This window comes from Hyperolius riggenbachi, chromosome 5 (genome assembly GCF_040937935.1).
Source record: "Hyperolius riggenbachi isolate aHypRig1 chromosome 5, aHypRig1.pri, whole genome shotgun sequence".
Classification (NCBI taxonomy): Eukaryota; Metazoa; Chordata; class Amphibia; order Anura; family Hyperoliidae; genus Hyperolius; species Hyperolius riggenbachi.
Window position 1 is genome coordinate 35,904,718 of NC_090650.1, and position 21,719 is coordinate 35,926,436.

At 41.7% G+C, this 21,719-nt stretch overlaps 1 long non-coding RNA gene across 1 annotated transcript in view; it reads left to right on the forward strand.

Moving 5' to 3' along the window:
* Positions 1–592: 592 nt before the first annotated feature.
* Positions 593–21,719, forward strand: part of LOC137519587 (uncharacterized) — a 91,857-nt gene continuing 70,730 nt past the window's right edge. Inside the window, exon 1 of the long non-coding RNA XR_011021020.1 lies at positions 593–679. This is a non-coding gene — a long non-coding RNA (uncharacterized lncRNA). The remainder of the gene's footprint in view (positions 680–21,719) is intronic.

Sequence of the window (21,719 nt, forward strand, 5' to 3'; positions counted from 1 at the left end):
TACTTATGTATGTATTATTTGGGTGTATTGTATGTTATATATGCACAGGCTAAAAAGCAGCTATATTGTATATGCCATATGTTATATTTTATATACATGTTCTTAATATTCCTCATGTTATTTTATACTCATATTTTTTATATGGACATATATATATTTTTAACTTTTGCCACAAAAGCCTCCTCGATTCTATAGAATTCTTAAGCATATGGACTATTGATCCTACTCTACACAATATATATTATTTGTATTGTATTCAAAGACTCTTATACGCTGCATATATTGCATATGCAGAAATATATACCATCTCTAATTAGAAGTAATGATAATAAGCTCATTATGGATAAATAGTCCAGATCCTTAATATAACCTGTATTAACCTTTTAGCAGAGACTAATTCACTAATTGATCGATTGATCAAGCTAACAAATAAGTGACCCATTGGAATCCTGAATTAAAATCTAACCCTGAGTGATTGCACTGTTATGATACAATTGCATAACGCACAAATGTTTATTGTTGTATTATTACATAGCGTGGTCTATACTGTTATATTGAGGAGCCCTTTTACTATTGTAGGCACATTTTATTGGCCTGATGAAGCGGGCTGAGACCGGCGAAACGCGTTGCCTGTGCTAAATAAAAATCTTTTGTGATGTACAAGGATTTCGTCATTGAGGTAAGCCACCTCATACTTTCATTTTTAAGCTGTTTTTAGACGCTTTTATTCTACTAGGGCGCCTCTTTTACTCCTACTGTGCTTAGTATTACAAATGTTCAGCTGTCACACACACAGATACCGTGAACAGGTATGCAGTGACTGGTATATAATATAACACTGCGTGCGGTCACGTAGGTGCACTAAACAGGTATGCAGTGACTGGTATCAATACAATGTGCAGCTGTCACACACACAGGTACCATGAACAGGTGCAGTGACTGGTATATAACACTGCGTGATTCTGTCACGCAGGTGCAGTAAACATGAACAGGTATGCAGTGATTGGTATTACAAATGTGCAGCTGTCACACACGTGCACTGAAAAGGTAGGCACTGAATGTGCTGGGCCTGGCAGTGGCACAGTAGGAATTAGCAAGGGGCCGAGGGCCAGCTGCGACTGACTGACAGGGCTGTATATGTAAGTGTCAGTGGGACACACACACAAAAAAAAGATCACAAGAACAACATTAGCTCTCAAAAGAGCTGTTGAGGGGTGCTTTTTAGCAATAAATATTAGCAGGAGCAAGCTAACAAGCCTAACAAGAGCCTAACTAAGCTTTCCCTATGTCTACAGCAGGTTCCCCTCTAATTACTGCAGCCACACGAGTTAGTGAAATGGCCGACACTGCCTGCCTTTTATAAGGGGGGGGGGGGGGGGGGAGAGAGAGATTAATCATAAGATAATCAGATAAGGAGTGATAATTCATGAGATGAGTTTTGTGAATTAACCCTTTATTTACTTAGGATACAATTTTGGCCCACATGCGATTAGCATTTTATCCTGAGTTTTCTCCTTTAAACCAGCAGCAAGTAAGCGAATACCCAGAATCTACCTAACTATCTAACACCTACTTTTGGGAATTTTTTTCAATTGCACAATGCTGAAAGTTTTTTTTTTTAAGATAAGATGATAAATGATCTCCTAGGAGAAAACGCAGGAGAAAAAGTTAATTGCATATGGCATGCATTTTCCATAAGTGCTATTCACGAAGGTCTTCAGCACAAGTTTATTACTGGTCACATGCATTTGTGTCCCTTACAAATAAAGTTTCTTTAACCACTTCCTGTCCCTATGACGTGAATATAAGTCTCTCCTCCCTACAAAATCTTAGATAACACTGTTTATTTATCTCTGAGCTGATACAAACTCTATAGAGTTGAAAAGGAAGGACAGCAAACCCATCTCCTTCCCCCACGGATCTCAATAGCAGAGTTAATTAGTAAACAAGCGTAAAATACACATTTCAGGAGCAGACAGTAGCAAATTGTATTCATTACTTAATTGTTACATCTAGTACATTATCAAAACAAATAAACTGTTGAAATACACAGGAGGGATAGACAAATAAAATGTGTGGGTTTAATGTACAATAGAACTGTTTACAATAAAGCTTCAATGTATAAAAGTGGATAAATTGTGTATTTTTTCACTTTTTTCCTTATTTTCCTTTTAAAATGCATAGCAAATAAGGTAATTACTAAATACAAATATCAGCCACAAAAGCCTAATTTGTCCTGAAAAAAAACAACATATAGATCATTTAGTTGTGATAATTATTGATAAAGTTATTGACAAAGTAATCAGAGCTGAGCTGAACTGTGAAAATGACCAGGGTGAGGGAAGTGGAAAGTGTCATCCCCAAAATCAAATTCTATTTACCCACCGCTTTGTGTTTATTATGCAGCCTACAACCTGATAATGCATTGCAAGCATTCCAATATAATCATAAATGTTTCTGCTGTAATAAATATTTTCTCAGTCAGCCATTTGGTACATTGCAGATGAGAAGGAAGCTTGTTATCTTCCCTCCTACATTCCTGTTCCTCACTAAATAGCTGAGGGCAGTGCAGTGTGAAGCTGCTGAAATGCAATGTGTGTTGTGCTCACATGCACTTACAAAGCAAGCTAGATATGACAGTGCAGTTTTTAGGAGAAAAAAAAAGTAAGAGAGGAAATAACATCAGGATTGGCTTCAGTCAGAGGCAGTACAGGTGAAAAATGCCTGGAAAAGTTTTCTCGTAATTTATTATATAACATTCACTGAAATCAAAACGTGGACAGTTCAATGCATACAGTATGTTACACAAGTAGAACAAGTATTTATCTACATAAATATATTTTTTTCTGGGATATTATGGCTGTCCCTGCTGCTTTAAGTAACCCAAAGACTATTGGTAGGCGAGTGACAAGCCTCTGACCTTTTCCACATTCATCCTCAACCTTTTAATCATTTTATCTCCTGAGGTGTCTTCTGCTGCTTATAATAATTCATGCAGAAATGCACCTTCAAAACCTTGTCTCCCCCCAGAAATGAGATAATTACGGGATGTGTGCCGAATGGGAAAGGACATGTTGGCGGATTGCAGGGATTCTGCATAGATAAGCACAAGAGTGCTGAGAAAGTGATGGAATCCTGTAGAATAATAATGTATATCAGGCTCTAGTGATGTTTTTTCTTCTCCTCTGTGAAGGTTTCACATGTATATCGACTGGAACGACCTTAGCAGGAGGAACATTCATCTTCTCTAGTTGGGCTTGCTGGTGCCAGGCTGCGGTTATCTATAGAGCTCCTGCCATCAGCTAAGTAGCTGGAAGCTAGACGGTTTCATCAAAGACGTACATAAATCAATCTATGGGCCCTGAATGAAGCTGTTACCTTCTTATCTAGGTGATGAAGAATGCTGCAGTTTAGGTCGGCAGGATAGGCATTCATCTGGTACAAGACATCTTTCCAAGCACAATCAACGTAGGACAACTTGAGTTGTGGTGGAGACCAGGAGGAGCATGGTACTATGGCTAGGCATAAAGGGGCAGCTGTCTGTTGTTACAGAGAAGAAGCTTGGCCTGATGATGTCTCGTTTGGTAGTTTGGTATAGTTGGCATGTGCATATAGGTGCCACTATTAGAGGCTCTTGTCGAGAGGGACTACTGTTGGAGGTAGACCTGTTTCAAAGCCATCCAGCCATCCGATTGCTAACCAAACCAAAAGCCACTATTTCTGCAAGCACTGCTGCTGCCTTTTCATATTAATGCCACCTGCTAAAGATGATTTAATGTAAACATGGTGCCACAGTAAAATAAAACAGTAGATAGCCATTAGTAGAATCTTCAACTAGTTAAATCCGATCATAAAACTGTGACGGATTGCGGAATAACTGCAGCGCGTTCTGACAGTGAGGCGGCGGAATCCGCGCACAGAGCGGCGGTTTCCCCACAGCAACATGCTTCTGGTTTGCCTGGACCTAGTAGTGCACACAGATGGAGCGCTACGCGCGCGCGTGCTGCAAGACAGGCTCTTTATGCCAATAGGAGAAGGGTCAGCTGATCGAGGCGGTCAGCTGATCCCAGCTCAGCAGGTGATTGATTGATGGGAGCTGGGCAGCGCTGTGGAGCGCTTTACTATATATATCTCTTGCTGTTCAGTTGCTGGTTGTCTGGCGTTGCGAATACCTATGTGTTAGCACTCATACCTTAGTCAGATCCTTCAGTGTGGTGGAACCAGGAGGACCTGGGAATCCACACTTAGCCAGTTTACTGTGTATCATCTGTGTTATTCCTTAGACCAGTTCCAGGGTGTAGAGACCACGGACCTCACACCCCAGACTAGGAATACTGTGTATCATCTGTGTTATTCCTTAGACCAGTTCCAGGGTGTAGAGACCACGAACCTCACACCCAGACTAGGGAACTTGTGTTGTCATTCTGTTTACATCAGACTAGATCCAGGGTGTAGAGATCACGGACCTCACACCCAGACTAGGCATTGTTTGATATCTGTTATGACTTATTGCTTTCCTGACTTTCCCTCAGCCTTCTGATTTGGTACCTTGCATCTCTGATTACCTGTTGCCAAACCCTGCTTGCCTTGGATACCGAATCAGCTTCCTGTCTTTGTACTTTATCTGTCTGTGTATTGCCGACCCGGCCTGCCCAACCATTCTGGCTGTCACCCATCCCTTGGGTGCTCAGCCTTCCCACAGGGGTCCCCTGCTCCTCAGAGGGGGCACTGCTGCTTAATCAGTCAGGGTCTCCTTCTCCTGGAGTCCTTGACTGCAGTAGAGTCTGTCTCTACTCATTGGACCACCTGCTACCCCGGTGGTCCAATTTCTACTGTTACACCAAACACTTACACGCTTCAGGTGTCCAGAGGTTAGCAATATATCTGTATTATCGGTGATTCTGCAGATCATCAATAATCAGGTATATATCTGTATTCTTGGTGATACTGCAGATCACCAATAATCAGATTCTCTCTGCGTGCTGACACCGATCGTTACAAAAACATTGGTAAAATCTTTATCAATCTTTTACTATAACCTAATCTAACCTTACCTATTATAACCTAATCTAACCTTAACACGAGTCCTTCCTCTTGGTGCCTAACACTAACCAACCCCCTCTGGCGATGCCTAACCCCAAGGATCTACCTTGGCAGGGCATTTTTTAGGCATAGGCAAACCAAGCAGAGGCCTGGGGTGACAGCTCTGGTAGGGGGCACCACAGAGCTAGTCTTAGCACAGTCTTTGGCCTGGGGCACACCAAAACCGCTAGCAGATCCACAAAACGCTAGCGGTTTTGGGTGCGGATGACAGAGTTTAGTCCCAGGCAGATCTTGATGCGATCCGCCGGCCTCATCCGCCTGAGCATCCGCGTGGCTAATGTATCTCTATGGGCTGGTGCACATCGGCGGTTTGAGGTTTTAAGCAAACCGCAAACGTGCAGCAAGAGGTACGTTTGCGGTTTGCTAAAAACCTCAAACCGTCGGTGTGCACCAGCGCATAGAGATACATTAGCCACACGGATTTTTAGGCAGATGCGGCCGGCGGCTGCTGCCGGCGGATCCGCCCGGTGTGCACTGGGCCTTACTTTATGCAAATCTTATAGCCAATTGCTAGTTCCATTAAAGAGAATCTGTATTGTTAAAATTGCACAAAAGTAAATATACCAGTGCGTTAGGGGACATCTCCTATTACCCTCTGACACAATTTCGCCACTCCTCGCCGCATTAAAAGTGGTTAAAAACAGTTTGAAAAAGTTTGTTTATAAACAAACAAAATGGCCACCAAAACAGGAAGTAGGTTGATGTACAGTATGTCCACACATAGAAAATACATCCATACACAAGCAGGCTGTATACAGCCTTCCTTTTGAATCTCAAGAGATCATTTGTGTGTTTCTTTCCCCCTGCAGTTCTCATGCACTGAAGTTTCAGGCTACTTGTTTCTTCCTGCAAACAGCTTTGCCCTTGTCTGTAATTCTTCAGTATGTGAAAGCCCAGCCAGCTCAGAGGACGATTCATCCAGCTTGTAAAAGATGAGAGAGAAGAGAGAAGCTGCCCTAATCTAAATAATACACAGGCAGTGTGCAGAGAGGGGCCTGGAGGGGGGAGATGCATCACAGAACCACAACACTGAAGAACTTGGCAGCCTTCCAGACACAGGCTGACAAGTCTGACAAGAGAGAGATAAGTTGATTTATTACAGAGATGGTGATAGTAGAACGTGCTGCAGTAAGCCAGAACACATTAGAATAGCTTTTTGAACTTGTAGGATGATAAAAAACAGGATGCAATTTTTGTTACGGAGTCTCTTTAAGAAATGGAAAGATGGTTATTTTAACATCTAAACAGGAACTGTTGTGTTGATAGTTGCAACTCTGGTTGGAATTACCTGACAATATTCTATTCTGTAAAGACCCTGGCTGTACATACACAATATAATGTTTATAAACTGGATACACACCCCTCAAAACCATTACTGGAAGGGTTAGTTATATGAGTTCAGCAAATTTGGGCCAGTGAGATTTATATGGCCTGGTAATAATGTGTGTATCCTTTATAAACTTTTGAGAAACATTATTTCTATGAAGAAACTATCAATTTCTTATTGGTGCCCACAAAACAAATTGTTGTAGGCTATGATCTTCCTATTCTCTAGATTTAGGTAGGGAGACAAAAGGTGCCTTGCCGGTGGCGCCAATCTCTGCCCTGCCGCTTGGTGCTGTCTAACTGAGCCCACTCCCCTCTGGCACCTAATCCTGAAGAACTCCGCTATTTGTAATCCTTCTGGCAGGGTCCTCCTCCTTGTGTCTCCTACCTGTTCATGCACCTCCATTACCATATGCGAAATCCTTGTCACTAAAGATCTAGCATGCTGGATCTTTTGATGACATAAATGGGTTCCTTCTTACATGCTATTCTTGTCTGAGATGGTCCTTAATGGGCCACCTTGGCTAAGTCAGTGTCATTTAGTGAGAGAACCTGGGGCACCGCCCACGCCACGCCCCTTCCCCTTTATATGGCCTGCTGCTCCCAAGATTATGCTGCTAGCATGTTCCCATATCGCTGGGTGATTTAAAACATAGGTTAGGGTGGGGACCCCGAGAGAAGGCTGCACGAGCCATCCCTGCTGTTGAACTGATGTCTCTCTTAATAAGAGAGTAACCAAGCAGCTCAGGGTGACCCAAACTACTAGGAGTGTATAGGGGGATAAAAGGGACCAAAAAGCCCTCTTACTAAAAAAGCAAAGCTTGGTGTAATTGCCTTCTTAAAACAGAAGGAAATTTGCAATAATTCAGTTATAAATGAACATTTGTGGTTACCCACAATGCACTTCTACTAAATATGCAAATTATCCCTTTTCGCCCTTGTTAAGCCAAGCAAGCATCCAGAACCGCTGGTGTATAGCAAGCCTATAGCTTTAAGTTTTACACAGCCATATCAAACCCACATGTAGACAGCCTGTTTTGGACTTTTGGCCCTCATCAGTACATGGCAGGGATTGATAAGGCTGTATGAAATAGGGCTTGGACCACCAAATTCTCTCAATAAGAGAAGGGTTAGGACCCCTAATAAGTTAATAATGTTAATGCATAAGTTTGCTTCCATTATTTGTATTGTGAGATGCATTAGTTCTAATGCACCTGTTCTACTGCAATGAGCACAGTTGTGCCTTCGAGAGGCTTATCAGCCCTATGCAATGTCAGGCGCATCTTGGTTAGATGCGTAACCATTTTCACTTTCTTTTGTGTAAATATGAGTCAATGTCATTTAGCATGTGTACAGTGATGAGCAGAAATTACGCCCATGCGTAACTACGCATCATAATATGCAATTACGCAGCGTAATCAACATGAACATTTTCGGGGGAATAACGTAACTAATTTTGTAGTTAATTATTACCATTCGTAATTATGCATGAATTTACATGTAATTTACGCATAATTTTGTGCCGACTTTGGCGGTAAATAGCAAAGCCTCTATACATGCTATTGCTACCAAAATTTCTACATATATTAAGAAGGATAGTGGGTACAAGTTACAAAAAGAACTGTTCAAAAATACCTTGCCGTTTTTGAGAAAATCGATTTTAACTATACAAAAAAAGATTTTTAAACACATTTTTCTGGGTTTAAAAACCATTTTTCTTTGCATTTTTAAAAAAGATTTTCTCAAAAACTACAAGGTCTTTTTGAAAAATTATTTGTTTGACTTCTACCCACTATTCTCCTTAACATATGTAGCAATTTTGGTATCAATAGCATATATGGGGGCTTTGCAATTCACCACCAAATTCGACACGAAATTACGCGTAAAGAATGATTATACAAAGTCAATCGAGTTTAAAATTTGTATTACGTATAGGCGTAATTACGAAAATGTATGCATAATTTTGCGTAATCGTGTATAGCAGATTACGATCATCAGTAGGTACATAAAGTAAACCCAAGGCCCCTCTTGAAGTTCATGATCGCGCTCCTTATCATGCACAAGTGTGGCTGTGCTACACCAGCATGACTATGGCCACACCTACGCTCTTGTTTTAAATGGTGAAAATCATGATTGTTGCGTGTTTGTGTGCTAATCGCAGTTTCCAACGGAGAAGAGGCCTTATGGTGTATAATGTAAACATTACCTATTAACCTGTACAGCAAAGTCAACTTAGTGCCCAAAGTCCCCTGTACACTTAATCCAGGAATGCAGAACTGCAGCCTGTCGCAACATACAATGGTACCGTCTTATTTCCCATATAGTTTTTCTACCTGCCTTTGTCCCAGAGTAGTGTCAGGTGCTGGTAGGAGCCATTATGTCAAACTCAAAGCTACATTTTTCTAGTGCGAGAAGAAAGCCTGCTGTTCTTTATTATGAGTGCAGTTTTCATGTCACGCAGATAAGCTTCCACCTTTGTTTACTAAGCAAAGAGAAGTTTATCTCCTACTCTCTGTACACCAATGAAAAATCTCACAACAGTGAGAGGAGTTGAGTGCAGCACACTTCCTGGCAGTACAGTCACATGATCGGACTACAGGGTAACCGTAATCAACAAATTAACCGTTTCAAGCTCTTTATGCGGCTTGGATTCTGTTCTAGAACGTAATAATTCTGTTGCACATAATAGCTTTGCAGAACAAGACAAATGAGCATGACTTTCTGCATAACCCTCATATGTTTAGCAGTTGTTGTTATTGATGGCATTCTGGGAGACTCATGTTCGGGCGCAGAGGAGTAGGAGGTATTTGTCATGTCAATTAAACCCACATAGTGATGCATTGTTTGAGATTTCTCAAAACATACACACATTGTTAATAGAATTAGATTAAAACACACACACACACTCACACACACACACGCGCGCACACACTCACACACACATGCGCACACACACACACACGCGCACACACACACACACTCACACACACGCGCACACACACACACATACACTCACACACACACACACTTACACCCACACACATACACTCACACACACACACACACCCACACACACACTCACACACACACCCACACACACACTCTCACACACACATACACCACACACTCACACACACACGTGCTCACACACACACACACATACACTCACACACACGCACACACATACACTCACACACATGCTTACACACACACACACACACACACACACACACACACACACACACACACACACACACACACACACACATCACACATACAACACACACACATACATCACACACTCACTCACTCGCGCACACACACACTCACACATGCGCGCGCACACACACTTACACACGCGCGCACACATACACCTCACACACGTGCACACACACTCACACACACGTGCACACACACACACACACACATACTCTAACACACACACACTTACACACACCCACACGCTTAGAGATGAGCGTAATGACCTAATTACGATTTTGCGAAATTTCGCGTAATTAGTGTAATTACGATTATGGCCGTAAGTACATAATCGTAATGAAGAAGGATTTCGCGAAATTTCGCGTAAGCGTAATTTTCGCGTAATTTTCGCATTACAGTCGTATCATGCCGTAATTTCGCATTAAACGCTACCGTAATTTCGCGTTAAACCGTAACGCTCCGTATAATATAAAAAAGCCGCCGACTTTAAGGGTTAATAGCAAAGCCCCCTTAAATGCTAAGAGCCTCAAATTTGGAGAATATATTAAGGAGATCAGGAGGATTAAGAGGAAATTTTTTTTTTTCAAAAAGACCTTATAGTTTTTGAGAAAATCGATGTTAAAGTTTCAAAGGAAAAATGTAAACATTTAAAAACCCGCCGACTTTAACGGTTAATAGCAAAGCCTGCTTAAAGTTTAGGAACACCAAATTCCCAGGGTATATTAAGGGGATCAGTGGGAATAAGAGAAAAAAAATTTTTTTCAAAAAGACCTTATAGTTTTTGAGAAAATCGATTTTTAAGTTTCAAGGGCGAAAATGTCTTTTAAATGCGGAAAATGTCCGTTTTTTTTGCACAGGTAACAATAGTGTATTATTTTCATAGATTCCCCCAAGTGGGAAGAGTTTTACTTACTTCGTTCTGAGTGTGGGAAATAAAAAAAAAAAACGACGTGGGGTCCCCCCTCCCAGACCTCTTTAACCCCTTGTCCCCCATGCAGGCTGGGATAGCCAGAATGCGGAGCACCGGCCGCGTGGGGCTCCGCACCCTGACTATACCAGCCCGCATGGTCCATGGATTGGGGGGTCTCGGAAGGGGAGGGGCAGCCAAGCTTTCCCCTCCCCCTCCGAGCCCTTGTCCAATCCAAGGACAAGGGGCTCTTCTCCACCTCCGATGGGCGGTGGAGGTGGAGGCCGCGATTTCCTGGGTGGGGGGTTCATGGTGGAATCTGGGAGTCCCCTTTAAAAAGGGGTCCCCCAGATGCCCACCCCCCTCCCAGGATAAATGAGTATAGAGGTACTTGTAGTACCCCTTACCCATTTCCTTTAAGAGTTAAAAGTAAATAAACACACAAACACATAGAAAAAGTATTTTAATTGAACAAAAAACATAACCACGAAAAAAGTCCTTTAATATTCTTAATTAACCATTAATACTTACCTGTCCCTTTAAATAAATGATCCCACGCAATATCCTCGGAAATGTTCTATCAGTTACAATGTAACAAAGTTATTACAATATAACAACTTTGTTACATTGTAACTACGCCGCACCCGACGTCACTCACCGCCGCCGCCGCCGCCGCGTCTGCGATGCAGGACCCGACAGAGCTCTGAGCTATAGCTCAGAGCTCTCGAAAGCATCTTTGTATTTGGGCTCCAAGGAGCCCCATTGGTCCTTAGCAGACCAATGGGGTTCCTTCTGATTTGAAGGAACCCCATTGGTCTGCTAAGGACCAATGGGGCTCCTTGGAGCCCAAATACAAAGATGCTTCTCAGAGCTCTGAGCTATATAGCTCAGAGCTCTGTCGGGTCCGTGCAGGACGCTAAGTCCCCGCCGGCTCCGCTGCCCTCCCCGCCTCTCCCACATGTCACCCACATGTCACCCACATGTGGGTGACATGTGGGTGACAGATGTGGGCGGGGTGGACAGCGGGAGCTGCGGGGACTTAGCGGCGAGTGGCGTGGGGTGCGGCGTAGTTACAATGTAACAAAGTTGTTACATAATAACTTTGTTACATTGTAACTGATAGAACATTTCCGAGGATATTGCGTGGGATCATTTATTTAAAGGGACAGGTAAGTATTAATGGTTAATTAAGAATATTAAAGGACTTTTTTCGTGGTTATGTTTTTTGTTCAATTAAAATACTTTTTCTATGTGTTTGTGTGTTTATTTACTTTTAACTCTTAAAGGAAATGGGTAAGGGTACTACAAGTACCTCTATACTCATTTCTCCTGGGAGGGGGGTGGGCATCTGGGGGACCCCTTTTTAAAGGGGACTCCCAGATTCCACCATGAACCCCCCACCCAGGAAATCGCGGCCTCCACCTCCACCGCCCATCGGAGGTGGAGAAGAGCCCCTTGTCCTTGGATTGGACAAGGGCTCGGAGGGGGAGGGGAAAGCTTGGCTGCCCCTCCCCTTCCGAGACCCTCCAATCCATGGACCATGCGGGCTGGTATAGTCAGGGTGCGGAGCCCCACGCGGCCGGTGCTCCGCATTCTGGCTATCCCAGCCTGCATGGGGGACAAGGGGTTAAAGAGGTCTGGGAGGGGGGACCCCACGTCGTTTTTTTTTTATATTTCCCACACTCAGAACGAAGTAAGTAAAACTCTTCCCACTTGGGGGAATCTATGAAAATAAAACACTATTGTTACCTGTGCAAAAAAAACTGACATTTTCCGCATTTAAAAGACATTTTCGCCCTTGAAACTTAAAAATCGATTTTCTCAAAAACTATAAGGTCTTTTTGAAAAAAAAATTTTTCCTCTTATTCCCACTGATCCCCTTAATATACCCTGGGAATTTGGTGTTCCTAAACTTTAAGCAGGCTTTGCTATTAACCGTTAAAGTCGGCGGGTTTTTAAATGTTTACATTTTTCCTTTGAAACTTTAACATCGATTTTCTCAAAAACTATAAGGTCTTTTTGAAAAAAAATTTTTCCTCTTATTCCTCCTGATCTCCTTAATATATTCTCCAAATTTGAGGCTCTTAGCATTTAAGGGGGCTTTGCTATTAACCCTTAAAGTCGGCGGCTTTTTTATATTATACGGAGCGTTACGGTTTAACGCGAAATTACGGTAGCGTTTAATGCGAAATTACGGCATGAACGAAACGCGAAATTTCGCGTTGAAAATTACGCTTACGGTATTTTCAATTACGATTTTAATGGCAATTTCGCTACGCTAATTTCGCATCGTAATCGCAAATTTCGCATGCGTAATTATAGTAATGCGAAATTACGAAAATTTCAGCTCAACTCTACACACGCTTACACACACATACACATACACTCACACACACATACACATACACTCATACACACGCATACACACACAGGCACACTCACAGACACACTCACACACACACGCAGACACACATGCACCACACACACACCACACACACATACACCACACACACTCACACATGCGCACACATACACCACACACACACAGGCCCTTACCGTGAGGGCGTAGCACCTGAGTAAGGCGCGGCTATTGCAGCAATGCCATAGTCAGCGCCCCATGTACAAGTAATTTGGGAATCTTGTGATTGCAGGACCCTAAATTACTTCTCCCTCCAAGTTGCTACGAGGGTGAATAGTAATTAGCCCTGGCCGGAATATCTGCGGCCGCAGGGTGAGCCATCATTCGCCTCACCCTGCGCCAAAATGACATGTGGCCACAACAAATATATGCCCTTACCTTTGGGGTAGAAGCTTGCATGCCGGGTGTGGCTTTAGTTCTGAGGTGTAGGGATGATTTTCAAGTCATTTTCAACTCAAAACTTTCAGGGTAATATTATGGATTTTCAGTTTTTCACAAGACATGTATTTTTGTGATAATGAAAACCTTTTTGAATCTTTGTTTGCTCAGCCCCTATACTTTTGCAAATATTCTCATTGATGCAAAAATGGGAAAACATTTGTGGTATATTCACCCACCACTACTGAGGATAGAGCATGCTTTCATTGGGGTTGACTCACTATATAGTGTGCCTTATCAGAGTTAACATGCCTTATCAGAGTTAATGTGCCTTATCAGAGTCAGCGTGCCTCATCAGAGTTACAGGTTTTTTTGAATGCTTACACACTAAAATTACAACTTTCCCACAATTTACAGAACCTAACACTCAAAGAGCAAAATACATTCTCAAATAGGCACAACTATAAGTACATTGTCAGCTTCACACTTTTTGCAAAACTCTACACACAGTGATTTTCAAAACACTAAACACAATTTGTGTACATTTGACTCAAAAATCATTCATATAGACACTTCCTTGCAATATCAAAGCAAAGGCTCTCAAATGAACACTGAAATGAGCCAATTGGTTAAACACAGTCACCAGGTGTGCGCACACACAAGTGCATAATTATGCACACACCAATCAGGTTTTTAAACACTATAAAAAGGCAACAAGATGCCTATCTTCAACAAAAATGGATGGTGTCAGAGCAAGAGGGAGAGTGTGGATGGGAGGAAGCATCCAGACAGAACAAGGTGGAGGTAGATGGAGAGGAAGAGGGAGAGGAAGACCTGGAGGAGGCATAAGATGTGGACAAAGAAGGCAACAAAATCTTTCGAATGAAATTCGTACTACGCTTGTGGACCATGTAATAAACCATGGACTTACAATGAGGGAGGCTGGGTTAAGGCCCTGTTTAAACTATGCGGGTTTGCAGAACGCATAGAAATGCAAAGAAAACTCAAGTTGAAAAACGCATGCGTTTGCATTTGTTTTTCTTGCGTTCAAATGCGTTTTGTATTTTTTCACACAGGAAACAGGAAAGAAATATGGGAAACGCAGAGTGAAAGGTACGCAAAAAACGCAATAGTATGCGTTTTTGATACGCGTCCATAGACTTTCATTGCGTCCGTTTCTGTGCGTGACGCACAGAACTGCGTGCAGCAATGTGGATGAGAAACGTATGCGTCGCATACACATACATGTGAGCGAGGCCATTACAAAACATTAGTAGCCGTTTCTATGCGCAAAGTCTGCCCGTACGCGTTCTGTAAAAACGGCTAGGAACGTGCATAGTCTGAACGGGGCCTAAGAGTTCAGTCTAACCTAAGCAGGTACACAGTGGCATCAGTAGCCTGTGCATTTTGTCAAAAGAACAGGTGAGGAACCTATCTTCTGTCAGCAGTGTAGTAGTGTGTGTAGGAACCTTTTGTGAATACTTCACATAAATCGATACTACTCACACTGGGTGGTTGTCCAATTGCAACTGGATTTTTAGATTTTGAAGAAACCCATCACCACCCAGGTCTTTACTGTAAAGGTGGGTACACACATCAGATGAAAGTCTGTGGGAAATGAAAGATCACAGACCAATTTTACCCCCTACCATGTAGTATGAGAGCCAAACCTACACAGTCTATTCTATTGAGCTGAACTCCCCATCAGATAAAAATCTGTGCAAGATACTGTACACAAAGATCCGGTACACATGCAAAAGATCAGTTCCTGCAAAAGATCAGTTCCTGCAAATTGTATTCATAATCTAAGATATCTGCAGATCCCATACACACAGACATTCATCTGCAGATCAGACAATCATCTGCAGATCTGAAAATCCATTCTGGTGGATCTGATCTGCAGATGAATGTCCGTTACAGTAAACAAGGTGTGTATGAGATCTGCAGATATCATAGATGATAAATGCAATTTGCAGGAACTGATCTTTTGCAGATACTGATCTGTTGCGTGTGTACAGTATCTTTGTGTACAGCATGTTGCTAAGATTTTTATCTGATGGGGAGTTCAGCTCAATAGAATAGATTGTGTAGGTATGGCTCTCATACTACATGGAAGGGGGTAAAATTGGTCTGTGATCTTTCATTTTCCAAAGACTTTTATCTGATGTGTGTATCTAGCATTAGTCCTCTGGCTTCTCTGTACTGTAATATACATGTTTGGGTCAGCAGTAGAAGTAGAAGGAGGGGGGGGGGGGGGGGGTAATCTGCAAAGAAACTTGGATCTACAGTGTAAAATGATGAAAAAAGGAAATAAAATAAATTTTAAAAATTACAGTAAGGGCCTGTCTATGCTCATGCATTTTTACCATAAAGGTATATCAAACTGCTGTAAAATGTGCACATAAAAATGCATACAATTTGCTTGCATTTTTTCTGCTTCACAAGAAAAATGCATATTTATAACTACAGTATTCTGGGAGTGAAAAGGTGGTTACATTTATACATTGTCGGGCAGCGGTGTTGCGGATGCGGAATCGGCCTGTAGTGTATGGGTGGCTTCGATGAATAGACAAATTTATCTCTAATCAGATTAAATTAGAGATAAATTTGAGCCTATGTGGAATCTGTCGATAATTGTCAGGTCTATGGCCACCTTTAGTATTCCTTTTATATATATATATATATATATATATATATATATATATATATATATATATATATATATACATTCATATTCTATCTTTATCCAGAATGATTTGCCTGAGTTTATATTTTTTTCAGCCTTGAACTGAATTATTTATGTTTTTACAGTTAGCCTAAGAGTACAAAGGTATATTCAGCAAATACAGTATGATAAATGTAAAAAGTTTTTTGTTAACTGTAAAAGTTTTTTTTTTAATTGTCACAAACGAACTTGAATAGATGAAAAGCAATAAAAAATGTCATTGGTCTGAATAACTTGTACCATGTAGTGTTGAAGAATGTATTTTTACACTTTCTCTATGGAAATGCTAACAGTGTTTTAAGTTAAACACTGGAGTGTTTAAATGATTTAAACAGAATCTGCTCATATGATGACATGTTTATCTGTTTGACAAGAAAATAGGGTTTTGGCAAGAAAGTGTACAGTTTTGACTAATGTGGTCCATTTTGCACATAATCTGACGTGTTGTGCTACTTGTGTGTGGTGTTGTGAAAATTGTGTGAAGTGTTTTGAAAAATTTTACATTTTGTTGAAAATTGTGCTTAAAGAGGAACTCCAGTGAAAATAATTTAATATAAAAAGGTGCTTAATTTTTACAATAATTATGTATACATGATTTAGTCAGAGTTTGCTCATTGTAAAATCTTTCCTCTCCCAGATTCACATTCTGACATGTATTACATGGTGACATTGTTACTGTGGGCAGATTATGTAGCTGTTCTGGCTTTAACAGACAGCTATAAACAGCCATTTCCTGTGTGTGTCATTGTTACATTGTGGCAGTTTGCCCAGAGTACCGTACGGTACCAGAGCCTCTTGTGGGAGGGGTTTCAGCACAAAATCAGTCATACAGCGCCCCCTGATGGTCTGTTTGTGAAAATCATTATATTTTTCATGTAAAAGTGGGTATCAGCTACTGATTGGGATAAAGTTCAATTCTTGGTCGGAGTTTCTCTTTAAGCAATTGTAAAAAACTGTAACATGCCTTATCAGAGTCAGCAATATTTATTTTATTATTTTTAATTAAAATTCCATATTTTTTTATTATTTTAATTCCCCTCCCTCACGGATGGGGGGATTCACAGGAATTTCTTTATTTTCAAAATGCACTTAGTGAATGGCAGTTGCCGCGCCTGCTCGCGCATATCCCACTGCTTCACCTGAGATATCTGACATATCTGATAAGCATTGTCTTTGCTGAGTGGTGCTATTCTGTATTCATTTTGGTAGCCATGAATGTCTTGTTAATTTAAAGGTGTAGTGTACCTCCAAAGCCATGATTTTTGTTGGTTCATTTATGCTTGTTGTGTTTTATATATACTTGTTGGATATGTTATCATGGCTGGACTTCCCACTGTGTACGAGTGCAGCCGTAGTGCGGCAAAGTGAGTTCGGCTGTGCCTCCGCAGTAAGCCAGAGCACTCATCCATGAATGGTTCCATGTTCCTCGCTTGGGTGCAGCACAGCCACGCTTATACACGAGTCACGGACTTGCAGAGGATCACAGGCTGCAGTGGTGGTCTTGAGGTGGAAATGGGACACCTCTTGATTAACCTTAAGCTTTCCTCTTCATAGGTATCTTTTTTGTTAACATCTGCCTTGGGTTCTGTTTAAAGTTGCTCCTCTAAGAACTACTTCTGCTCACAGTTTCAATCAAGCATAGTCAGTCAGGAAAAGCAGAGGCCTGTCGTGGAGGTTCCTCTATAGCAGAGGTCCCCAAACCTTTTCGGTCAAGAGCCGGGTCAACATACTTCAGACTGCTGGGGTCCGGAACATACATAAAATTATGCTGAAAAACATTACATGGAAACTAGGTATTGATTCCCCCCAATCATACCTGGGGGAGAACTCTCAGCAGCAGCTATTCAGTCATGCGGCACTTGAAGAACGCCTTTGTGAAGCATACCCAGGTGACAACCAGTTTCAGTTGGACAGCAGTGTCACCTGATGAAGTATTGGATTGGAAGCCAGCAAATAACTGCTCACTGTGGCTTCTACAGTATGTGGATAGGTGATGCCAGCACTGTTATTCTATATGCGGGCAGCCGATATTTAAAGGTACATTTTGTGTTTGGGGGGCCAGTGGAAAAGCCTTGGTGGGCCGCATTCGGCCCACGGGCCTTAGTTTGAGGATCACTGCTCTATAGACATCAGTGGGCAAGAATGGATTTATATTTTTTCCACCCCTAGGCCAAGTGTGTTGGGGCTTCCCTTTCAAGTGCGTACATGAAAAAAGGGCACCAGGAAAAAGAGGGCCTGGCTGGATAATGAAATGGCGCTGGTGAATAACAAAATCTCAATAATGATAAACATTGTTAATGAAATTGGTTAACGATAAATAGTTCAAAAAAAGACGGGAGTTGATAATGAAAATATATTATCATTAAAAATCATAACGTAATTCAACAATACAGCTTAACCCAACCCTATTCTCACACAGAACCCTCCCCTGGTGGTGCCTAAGTCTAACCCCCCCCCCGGTGGTGCCTAACCCTAACCACCACCCCCCCGGTGGTGCCTAACCCTAACCACTCCCCCTGAAGAAACAGTCTAACCACCACCCCACTGGTGGTGCCTACCCCTAACCCACCCCTCCCCCCTGGTGTTGCTTAATCCTAACTGCCGCGCGGGTAGTGCCTAACCCTAACTACTCTCCTTGGTGGTGCCTAACCCTAACCACTCCCCCTGCAGAAACACCATTTTACACATAAAAACGATAATATCGTTGATAACGTAAAGTCTGTACATACAAACAGAATAATATGACAAAAGCTATAACTTTGCAAGCTTCTAAAACGATAAAATAATTCAAAAACTTTAATGTTCTAATGTTGTTAATGATATTTATCGGGCACCCTTTTTTCGGCTATTTTCGCCGTATTAACGAGAATCGCATTAGAGTCTATGGCGGCGCCCTTTTTGTCCACTAGCTGTGCCCCTCTTATGCCATGTGCAGCTCTTCCATGCATAACATCCATAAACTGCAGCCTCTATCTTTCATTTACAACTTTGTACATCAGTTTCCCTTTTCATGTGTTGCTCGCATCAGGGATGGTCGGAATTGATGATTTCCGATTCCGTGGAAATTCCGCCAATGTAGATTTCTGCTACCGCTGTATTTCGGTGGTATTTAGCAGCATTCTGACGGTATTCCGATTTCCATGGAAAATTCTGCCTATCGCTTACTGCACTACCATTCCTCATTCTCTGATTGGCTTATTCATTTCGAGTCTTATGATTGGCTTAAAATTACCGACTAGTATGGTGGATTTCCACTGAAATTTCCACTACCGCTTATCGTACTACAAATCCTCAATCTCTGATTGGCTGATTCATTCCGATGCAAAAATTAGATTTTTCCGATCGGAAATGCGGAAATTTCCATTCCGCGGAATCGGAATGAGCTTCCCTGCTCGCCATTTGCAGCCTTCTTTTTCATGAGTAACAACCCCTATTTAATGTCCAAGTACCACCTTGGTCTCCACCTGCCAAAGGCGCAGGCCTTTGTGGCCTGTCCAGAAATCTAGCCCTGTCAGTGCGAGCAATTGTGTTTTTTTTTGTGGTACAAATATATTTTTTCTTCTCCTCTATCTGTCCTAAGATAAATGAGAAAACCAGAGCAATGTGGCTACGCTGAACTCAATCACTCGAAACCTCCAAATGGGCATCCCGTCCCGGGTCTCATCAGGTCAGCATTGCTGCAGCTGAGTCTCCTCCGGCCAGTGATTGCAGGGAGGTGGACAGCTGGAGGAATCTAGAGGAACAGAATGTTCCATTCCACATTGCCTGTGGCTAACTAACTCCCACCAAAACAGAACGATGCATCTGGAAGCTACACTAAGTGATGCTTATGCACGACAGATTCTCCCAGCTCTCACGCTTTCTCACATTTCTGTCTTAAAGGACCGGAAAATCATTAAGTCTTATCTCAGTGAATATATTGAAATAATTTTAAAGGACAACAGAAGCAAGAGGGACATGGAGGCTGCCATGTGTATTTCCTTTTAAGCATTTTACAATGGGCAAACACTGACTAAATAATCTATAAATGAATATAGTAAAACATAATGAAGTTTATTCTTTATGTTATTTTCAGTACAGTTCCTCTAAACAATCATTTATATGATCGCTGCAAAACCGGCAAAAGTCCATGAGGATCGGAACGATCCTCCAAAATATTTGCAATGAGGATTACATGTAATTACGATGTCAAAGCACGGTGGTGTAGTGGTTAGTGCTCTCTCATCTTCCAGTGCTGGGTCCTTGGTTCGAATCCCGGGCAGGTTAACATCTGCAAGGATTTTGTATGTTCCCCCTGTGTCTGTGTGGGTTTCCTCCAGGCACACCGGTTTCCTCACACAATCCCCAAAACATACATGTATGTTAAATGGCTGCCCCCTAAATCGGGCGTAAACTATGATACATACACTACACGATACATACATAGACATATGACTATGGTAGGGAAGGATTAGATTGTGAGCTCCTTTGAGGGATAGTTAAGTGAAAAGACAATATACTCTGTACAGTGCTGCGGAAGATGTTGGCGGCGGCGCTATATAAATAATAAATAAATAAAATTTTACATGAAACATTCATAAATGTCCCATTTTGGGCATGATTCACTAAACAGTGATAACTCAAATATCACACCTTATTAACGATATCACACCGTATCAACGATATCACACCGTATCAAAGATATCACACCTTATCAACGATATCACACCTTATCAATGATATCACACCTTATCAACGATATCACACCTTATCAACGATATCACACCTTATCAAAGTTAACACACCTTGTCAGAGTAGCGTAGTGAGCGCTACGAACTCGCAGGGGCTCAGGGCAGGACGAGTGCCATTGCCAATTAGCAGGCATAAGTTTGTAGCGCTCACTATGCTACTCTGATAAGGAGTGATAACTTTGATAAGGTGTGATATTTGAGTTATCACGGTTTAGTGATTACAAACCTGGCAATTGTAAAGGATTTTTCATTTACATTTCTTTTTCAAAAAGACTGTAGTTTTCCAGAGAATCGATTTAAAAACAATCTGAAGAAAAAATGTTTTTTGAAACTCAGCAAAATACAGTTTTAGCACATTTTTTTTAACTTGTTACGACAGTATAACATTTTGCATTTTTGCGTAATTACGCATAATTGCAAAATTATGGAATATAATTATGGTTAGACGCAAAATGAATTACAAATTTTCCATTAAGATTTTGCACCGTAATTGCGATCTGAAATTACAAATACAGTATGCAAAATTTCAGCTCAGCGCAATTCTGCAGCTCTGACTGCAAGGTGAGCTGAAATTGTGAACTAGACAAACGATGTTATTTAGAAACTGGTTTAAGCGGCAGAAAGTTAAGTTCGGGTTTTGCTGTAATGACTGCGCACTGAAGTCTGTTCCGTCTGTATAATCACACTGTCCTGTTTATCTTCCCTTGCCGCAGACTTCACCGGCTGCTTTGTATAATGGGCCTAAAACCTGGCATGTTTTGGCAATACGCCACTTGGATTTTTAAAAGCTGTAAAGAACCCATTCTGGAGATTTATAGCGGCTGGCTCTGACATTTTCCCAGATAGACACACTTTTAAGTGAGTTTTAGTTTAGATATCGAATGGATTTCAGGGAAAAAATGGTTGGCGGGC